Source organism: Gossypium hirsutum, chromosome A05 (genome assembly GCF_007990345.1).
Source record: "Gossypium hirsutum isolate 1008001.06 chromosome A05, Gossypium_hirsutum_v2.1, whole genome shotgun sequence".
NCBI classification, from domain to species: Eukaryota; Viridiplantae; Streptophyta; class Magnoliopsida; order Malvales; family Malvaceae; genus Gossypium; species Gossypium hirsutum.
In genome coordinates, this window is record NC_053428.1 from 82,435,168 (window position 1) to 82,442,519 (window position 7,352).

Consider the following 7,352-nt stretch of genomic DNA (forward strand, 5'->3'; position numbering starts at 1 on the left):
TCAATCTTTTTATTGAAAAGTTCTACCTGATTAGAGAGCATGGTGACTGAATCGATGTTATAGACGCCGGCTGTTTTCGTTGGCTTTATCATCATAACTTGCCACTGATAGTTGTTTAGTGACATCTCCTCTATGAATTCATAGGCATCTTCCAGTGTTTTATTGTTGATGGTTCCGCCAGCAGCTGCATCAATCATTTGCCTTGTCGAGGGATTCACACCATTGTAGAAAGTTTGAACTCGCAGCCAAAGCAGAAACCCATGGTGAGGGCACCTTCTCAGTAAGTCCTTGTATCTCTCCCATGCATCGTAAAGTGTTTCTAAATCCATTTGCACAAAAGAAGAGATATCATTACACAATTTAGCTATTTTAGCCAGTGGAAAATATTTTAGTAAAAACTTCTCGGTCATTTGTTCCCAAGTAGTGATAGACCCTCGTGGTAACGAGTTCAACCACTGTTTAGCTTTGTTTCTCAGTGAAAAGGGAAATAACCGAAGACGAATGGCATCATAAAAAACGCCATTGATTTTGAATGTATAGCAAAATTCAAGAAAATTCGCCAAGTGTGTGTTGGGATCCTCATCCTGCAAACCATCAAACTGAACAAAGTGCTGTATCATCTGAATTGTGTTAGGTTTTAGTTCAAAATTATTTGCAGCAATAGTAGGTCTAACTATACTAGACTCAGTTCCTGTTAAAGAAGGTTTAGCATAGTCATACATAGTACGTGGAGCAGGATTTTGATTAGCTGCAATTGCAGGAGGCAGCTGATTGACTGGATTTTTGGCCATCTCTTCGGTTGGGGTTTGAGTATCGCCTTCTCGTTCGTTTTCTGTGTAACGTAAACTACGCCTTATTTCTTTTTGATTTTTGCGAATTGTACGATCGATTTCTTCGTCAAAGAGTAATGGTCTTAATGGGTTTCTTCTAGTCATAAACTATAAAAACCTGCCAAGAGAGAAAAAATAAATAAATTAATAAATAAAATAAAATGAAATTGCAAGAAAAATAAATGGCTAAAGTAATAAAAATTTAGTGTTCCTAATATTTCAGTTCCCTGGCAACGGCGCCAAAAACTTGATCGCGTGATTCATAACAAGTAATAAATATTTATAATGAAGATCAAACCTATACTAACTATTATCATGATGAAAAGGCAAGTGCACCTATTGAACAATAGTATAGTAATGGCAAGACCGGGATATCGTACCCAAGGGAACCAAAAGTACTAGTAATAACTATCTTTTTATTATCTAGACTAAGAATAAAAGGGTTTTGTTTTAATTTAACTAATTATCTAAACCAAGAACGCATAGAGAAAAGAATTGGAGAATTCTTTTTGGGAAAATCGATTAACTTGAGACAATACCTAAGGAAAAATCCACCTAGACTGTACTTGTTATTCGGGCTCCGAATTGGACGATTTATTCATTCAACTTGTTCCGTAGAGATCCCTAAGTTATGTTATTATTCCTATTCAAGAATAATAACGTCTAATCCCTAGATTGAATAACCGAGACTTTTCTCTAATTAACACTCTAGGGTTGCATTAACTCGATCTATGGATCCCCTTATTAAGTTTCACCCTAATCCGGTAAAATCTTGTCACCTTATTTCTAAGTGCGCAATCAACTCCACTTAATTATGAAAAAAGTATTCTTAGACAGGGTCTATTCCTCCTCTGAATAAGAGCATGTCTTGAATCAGTATTCTGGGATATCAAAACAAGAATTAAGAACACATAATTAAGAACAAGTTAAATATTTATCATACGATTCAGAAAATAATAACAAGATTCGTCTTAGGTTTCATTCCCCTTAGGTATTTAGGGGATTTAGTTCATAACTAAATAAGAAAACATCTTAAAAGAATAAAGAGTACAAAATATAAAGAAAACCCAAAACTCTTGAAGGGAAATTGAGGAGAGATCTTCAGTCTTGATAATGAATCCGGCATTTAAGATGGATCAATCGACTTCTTTAAGGTAATTCCTTACCCTCTATTCTCTGTCTTCTTTTCTCTCCTCCTCTAGTGTGTATTTATAGGCTTTGGAATGCCTCGAAACCCTCCAAAGTGGTCTTTTCTGAATTGGACTTAACTTGGGCTCGGCAGGGACACGCCCGTGTGACGTGATTTCCAGACCGTGTTCGATCCATTAAATTACACACAACCGTATGGGTCAATGGCCAAGCCGTGTGAATTGTGAAAGCCTTGGTCGACACCCTCGAAAGACACGGGCGTATGAGCTGCCCGTATGGCAAGGCTTAGGCCATGTCATCTTCTCGATTTGGTCCATTTTGTTCCTTTTTGGCTCGTTTTTGGCTCCTTTTGACTCTTGGTGCTCTCCTGAGTACAAAACATGAAATTAAAGCATTAGGAGTATCAAATTCACCAATTCTAATGAGAAATCATCTATAAAATACATTAAACATGGGGTAAAAATATGTATAATTAACGGTTTATCAACGCCCGCACGACCCCCAACTCGCGCGCCGCATGCCCCACGTCCGTGCACTCCTCCTCCACGTCTTCACAACCTGCGACTTGAGCAAGAAAATAGTAAGAAGCAGCTTGTATTCAGCTATAAAGCCTTCAAATTTTCGTTGTAAAGAGACATTTTTTTCCTTTTTTTTTTCCGAGAAAGATAGGATACAAATCCAAAAAAATTAGCAAATATACAGAAATCAACAAGAAACAGTCAGGAAAATACATTTCAAAGGCGGTTTACCGCTGTTTTTATTCTATCTTTTTTCTTTTTTTCATTCGAACCCACAACACATATGCTAAACATAAGAGAAAGAGAGAGAGGAAGAGGCTTATTGGAGTAGCGTCGTGCTCGCGACGTCGGAGGGCCCTGCTCTGTTGGTTGCAATCGGATTTCGGGCGGTTGAGGGCTTGGATATTAGCCTTTCGACTGGAAAACAAGGGGAGAGTGAGGAAGTTGAGAAAACATCTTAAAGCTTTAGGTTTTTTTTAAAACAAAGGTTAAAATGTTTTTTAAGCAAAAATTGGTTTAAGTAATAAGAATGAAACGGCGCTGTTTGGTGGGGGCAGGACTCGCGCTTGACCCGACCCGCAGGGAGGGTCCATGCATTTTGGTTCTGAATAGGGGATTTGCGCAATTAGTCCCCCTCTTTCGCGAATGCGTTCAATTTGACCTTATTTCTATGTTCTTTGTTTTTTTTTTAATTTTCTCCTGGAATTTGCGCGCTGTTTCAAATTGGTACGCATTTAAATGATCTGTTTTGATATTTGTTTTATTTATTTATTTAATCCTTCTTGATTTGTGCGCATTGAGTTTTAGTCCCTGATTTTGCCTCAATAGTTGGTTTTATTTATTAATTACTCCTTTTAGTTTGCATTCATTTCAAGTGAGCTTGTTCATTTTAGTTTTTGTAGTTCTTCATTTCTTTTAATTTATTTATTATTCAGTTTTTAAACCTGTTATGACATAAATTGTTTATTAATTTTACATTATTTTAGCATGCTATTTTTATGTTTTTATATTTGTTTTATTAAAGTATTGTTTTAAAATTCTCTTTTATATTATATTATCTTGAAAGTTTTTTATAATTTTTAATAACAATACCTTTGTATATTATTATATATATAATTTGTAATAAGATCAACCTTATTCTATGTACATTATCAATTCCATGTTGTTATGTATATATATTCTTTTTTTTCCTTCTTTCATAATATTTATTTTAATACTCATTTATATTTTATTAGTTTTTTTTTATATATGTAAACATTTTCAAGCCCTCTCATGTGTTTTTCATTTGTATAATATTTCATTTATGTATATTGTTCTATGTTTGTAACTTTGATTTTTCTACATTATTGTGTCGTGATTCAAATTTCAATGTTTTGATTAAAATTGGTCGTCTCATTTTTATTTCAAGTAAGTTAAATAAATGCATTTTGAACCGGTTTTATAATTGCCTATTTGAAAATTTCTTAAAAAAAAGGCAACGTTTGGTGTTTGGAAATTAGGGAAATTGTGCCCTAACGCATTAGGTTTCGATTTTCCATTTAACCAAATAAACAAACATCCTTTTAAGATTTTGCTCGTGTTTTCTTAACTTCAAAACAAGGCAATATTCCATGTTTGGAAATCCGATGAATCATGTTTCGGTTTTTCGTTAGACCAAATAACCGAATATCTTTTGGTAATTTCCAAATGTATGAATTTTTGAAGTTCAAGAGTTGACTTTGGCTTCGAGGGCTTAAAAGGTCATGTCCTAATGTAGTGGATGTGATATTTTATTCCTTCGTAATAAGAAAATTTTTACATCCAATTTGAGTTATTCAAATGTTTTAAAAGAAACCGTATTCCAAAATCTTTTTAAATTTTAGACATAAGGACATAAATTAATCATTTCGGTACTAATTTTGGGCGTTGCGAGGGTGCTAATCCTTCCTTGTACGTAACCGACTCCCAAACCTGTTTTCTTGATTTTTGTAGGCCAAAATTAGTATTTTAGTAAATCAAAATGTTTTATTAGGTGATCCGATCAAACCTAAACAAAAAGGATTGATGGCGACTCCATTTTCGTTTTTAAAGTCGATCCCCGTTTTTTCAAACTTAAAAATGGTTTCGACAACTTGAATTGTTTGATGATTCATCATCATCACTTTCTCCATCATACACATCTTATACAATTAAAACACCTATCTTCAGTAATGAGTACACCCTTCACCATAATTGGCAATGTGGTGATTGTTTGAATCCATTTCACATCCTATGTATAGCCAATTATGTGTAATAAAGAAAATGCTTAAATTTTTCTTAATTGATTGCATGTGCTATAAAGAATAAATAAATAAATTTGAACACCAATGAAGAAAGATGGAAATGATTAGTTAGTTTTTTATAATGGTTAATTATAGGGTTTTAATTAGCCATGGAATCAAATAAGATAAATACATATATTTCTTATAAAGAAACTATTGAATTACATGATTATTCCAAATGCTAAATGATTGTTCTAAGGATAAAAATTATATATCCTGTTAATAAAGATAAGTTCTATTTATTCCCATGAAAGCAAATGACTTGGATGTAGGGATAAAACTAAGAATCAAGTTATTAGAAGTAATGTTTAAGTAATATTCCTTAACAACATAAATATTCCTTGATTGGGGTTCTCTAGTAAGGCTAAAGTTTTGAGCTGAAACAGAGAATTTAGCCTTGCTCACATCATACTCTTCAAATAAAAATCGAAAGAAATGAAGGCAAATTTAGTGCCTCCCTTGTTCTTTGATTAAAAAGCTGTAATAGGAAGGTCCATTGAAGATTCTAGTGTCATGGACCAAAATGCAAAGCTCGTGACCATGGCACAAGATGCACCCTATAGAGGTCTATCGATTAGATGAGGATCATTTAACCCAAGAGAACTAGCCCGATTCAAAAAACTATTGGAGAAGCCTGGGTGGCCCAATGATAAAGATACGGCAACATAGGCTACCTTGGTAAATATAGGAACTAATCTTAGAAGATTGATAGGAATAATATCTTGTATAGATCATATCAGATTTGATATTATATATCTTCTAAATCCCATGATTTAAGGGATAGGCTAATCTTGTTCGTCGATGTAACTTAATCTAGATCGTAGGTTTTAGGGGAACTTAACTATAAATAAAGAGCCTCCCCCTCACTTGTAACTCACTTCATTCATTCATTGTTTCATTATTCTTTGTGAATAAGAGCATTTTGAGAGCATTTACTCAAACACCTCTTGTGCATTCTTTTTTGTAGCTTTCTCTTGTTCTTTTGTGGCTCTTTTTGGCACAATTGCTTTCGCTATATAAATTGGTACCTTGGAGGAATTCTAAAGGAACCCTTACTTGTGGTGGTTAGACTGACTTAGGCGAGTTTGGAATGAACGAATCGCCTAAGGCCGCATGGATCACGAGACAAGAGATCTAGCTCTGTGACACTAGCAATTTGATATAGTGTTGAATCATGGTAAAGTGAGATGAAGTTTGAACTGGAATTGGCAAAATTATGTTCTAAGGCTGAAAGTGTATAAGATGAAGTATTTGTATTATCAGCTACAAATTGCCGAACACCTAATAATCTATTTTTGAAGGATCCATAATCTATCAAATAGTTATCTACAAGGTTGAATCCTAGTGAAATGAAATCCCAAAAACTAATCTAAAATTTCCATGATTCTCCATGAGAGGGAAAACTGCAGTTAAAAATGGAATATATATATATAAACCCAACAAACTATAACACAAAAAGAAGCTAACCTGAGATTTATAAAAAAGAAGCTAACACAAAAAGTAGCAACCAAAAATAGTTTAACGTAAGATGGGGAAAAAATAAAAACAAAAATTAAATGAAGAGTTGAAATGAGAAGATGAGATTAGGGGAGTAGAAAGAGCGAAAGAGAGAGGGAGCATCAAAAACCTTGAAGAAAATGGAAGAATTAAAGAAAATAAAAGAGAAGGAGAACCAGAAAACCGACTTTGAAAGAGAAAAAGAAAAGGAAATTGGAAGTATACCAAGTGTTTTGGGGGAAGAAAAATGGAGGATGAAAAACTAAATTAGCAGCCCAAAGTTCTTTTAGCTTAAAAAAGCAAAAGTGTTGTTCAGAAGTCAAAATTTTCAAGCAAATAGTTCTTATTTAACACAACTTTTAAAGTTAAAAGTCCTAAAAGTGTTTTTCAAAAGCAAAGCTAAATAAAGCCAAATCATAATGAGCGAGAGTACTTTCTTTTTTCACTTACTCATTTTTAAGCAAAGAAGATTTAATAAAAATATGGGCTTCTTGAGTAATAATGGGAAATAAATTAAAGAAAGGAAACTACTGTTAATAGATATGTCTCCTATCTATTTTAAACATTGTTAATTATAGAAAATAGAAATTTCATAAATCACTTTTCCAGTGGTTGAAGCAGCAAACTTTTCGAAAATGGTGAAATAAAATTTGATTAACTTCACTGGATGCAATGTGATTTAGTTTCCCAAATTTTGAACATTTATGAGACTAGTATGGGGTCTCCTAATCCATCACAAAAGAGTGAAACATGTCTGTTGTTTTATTATGGAGAAAGTTGGAATGCGTGAAAAGCTAGATTGTTGTTCCTTGCAAGTAGACTCACACTCATACAATCCACCACTGCTACAATACTTACTTTCTATGTGCAAAGCTGCTATTGATTCCCTCTAAAGATCTCGAACGCATTAATAAAAATTTCCTTTGTGGTGGGATGAGAATAAAAGGAAGCTCCATTGTGTCTATTGAGAAACCTTAATCAAACAAAAAAAATGAAGGTGGGTTGGGGATTAAAGATACAAAGTTTTAAAACCCTTTTCATTAAACTTGTGTGGAAAT

The 7,352-nt window shown here is 33.6% G+C and overlaps 1 non-coding gene across 1 annotated transcript; it reads left to right on the forward strand.

Annotated features, from left to right (window-relative positions):
* Window positions 1-255: 255 nt before the first annotated feature.
* On the forward strand, window positions 256-362 carry LOC121229906 (small nucleolar RNA R71). Its single transcript, XR_005927859.1, has one exon. It is a non-coding gene; the product is annotated as a small nucleolar RNA R71 (small nucleolar RNA).
* Window positions 363-7,352: the final 6,990 nt, after the last annotated feature.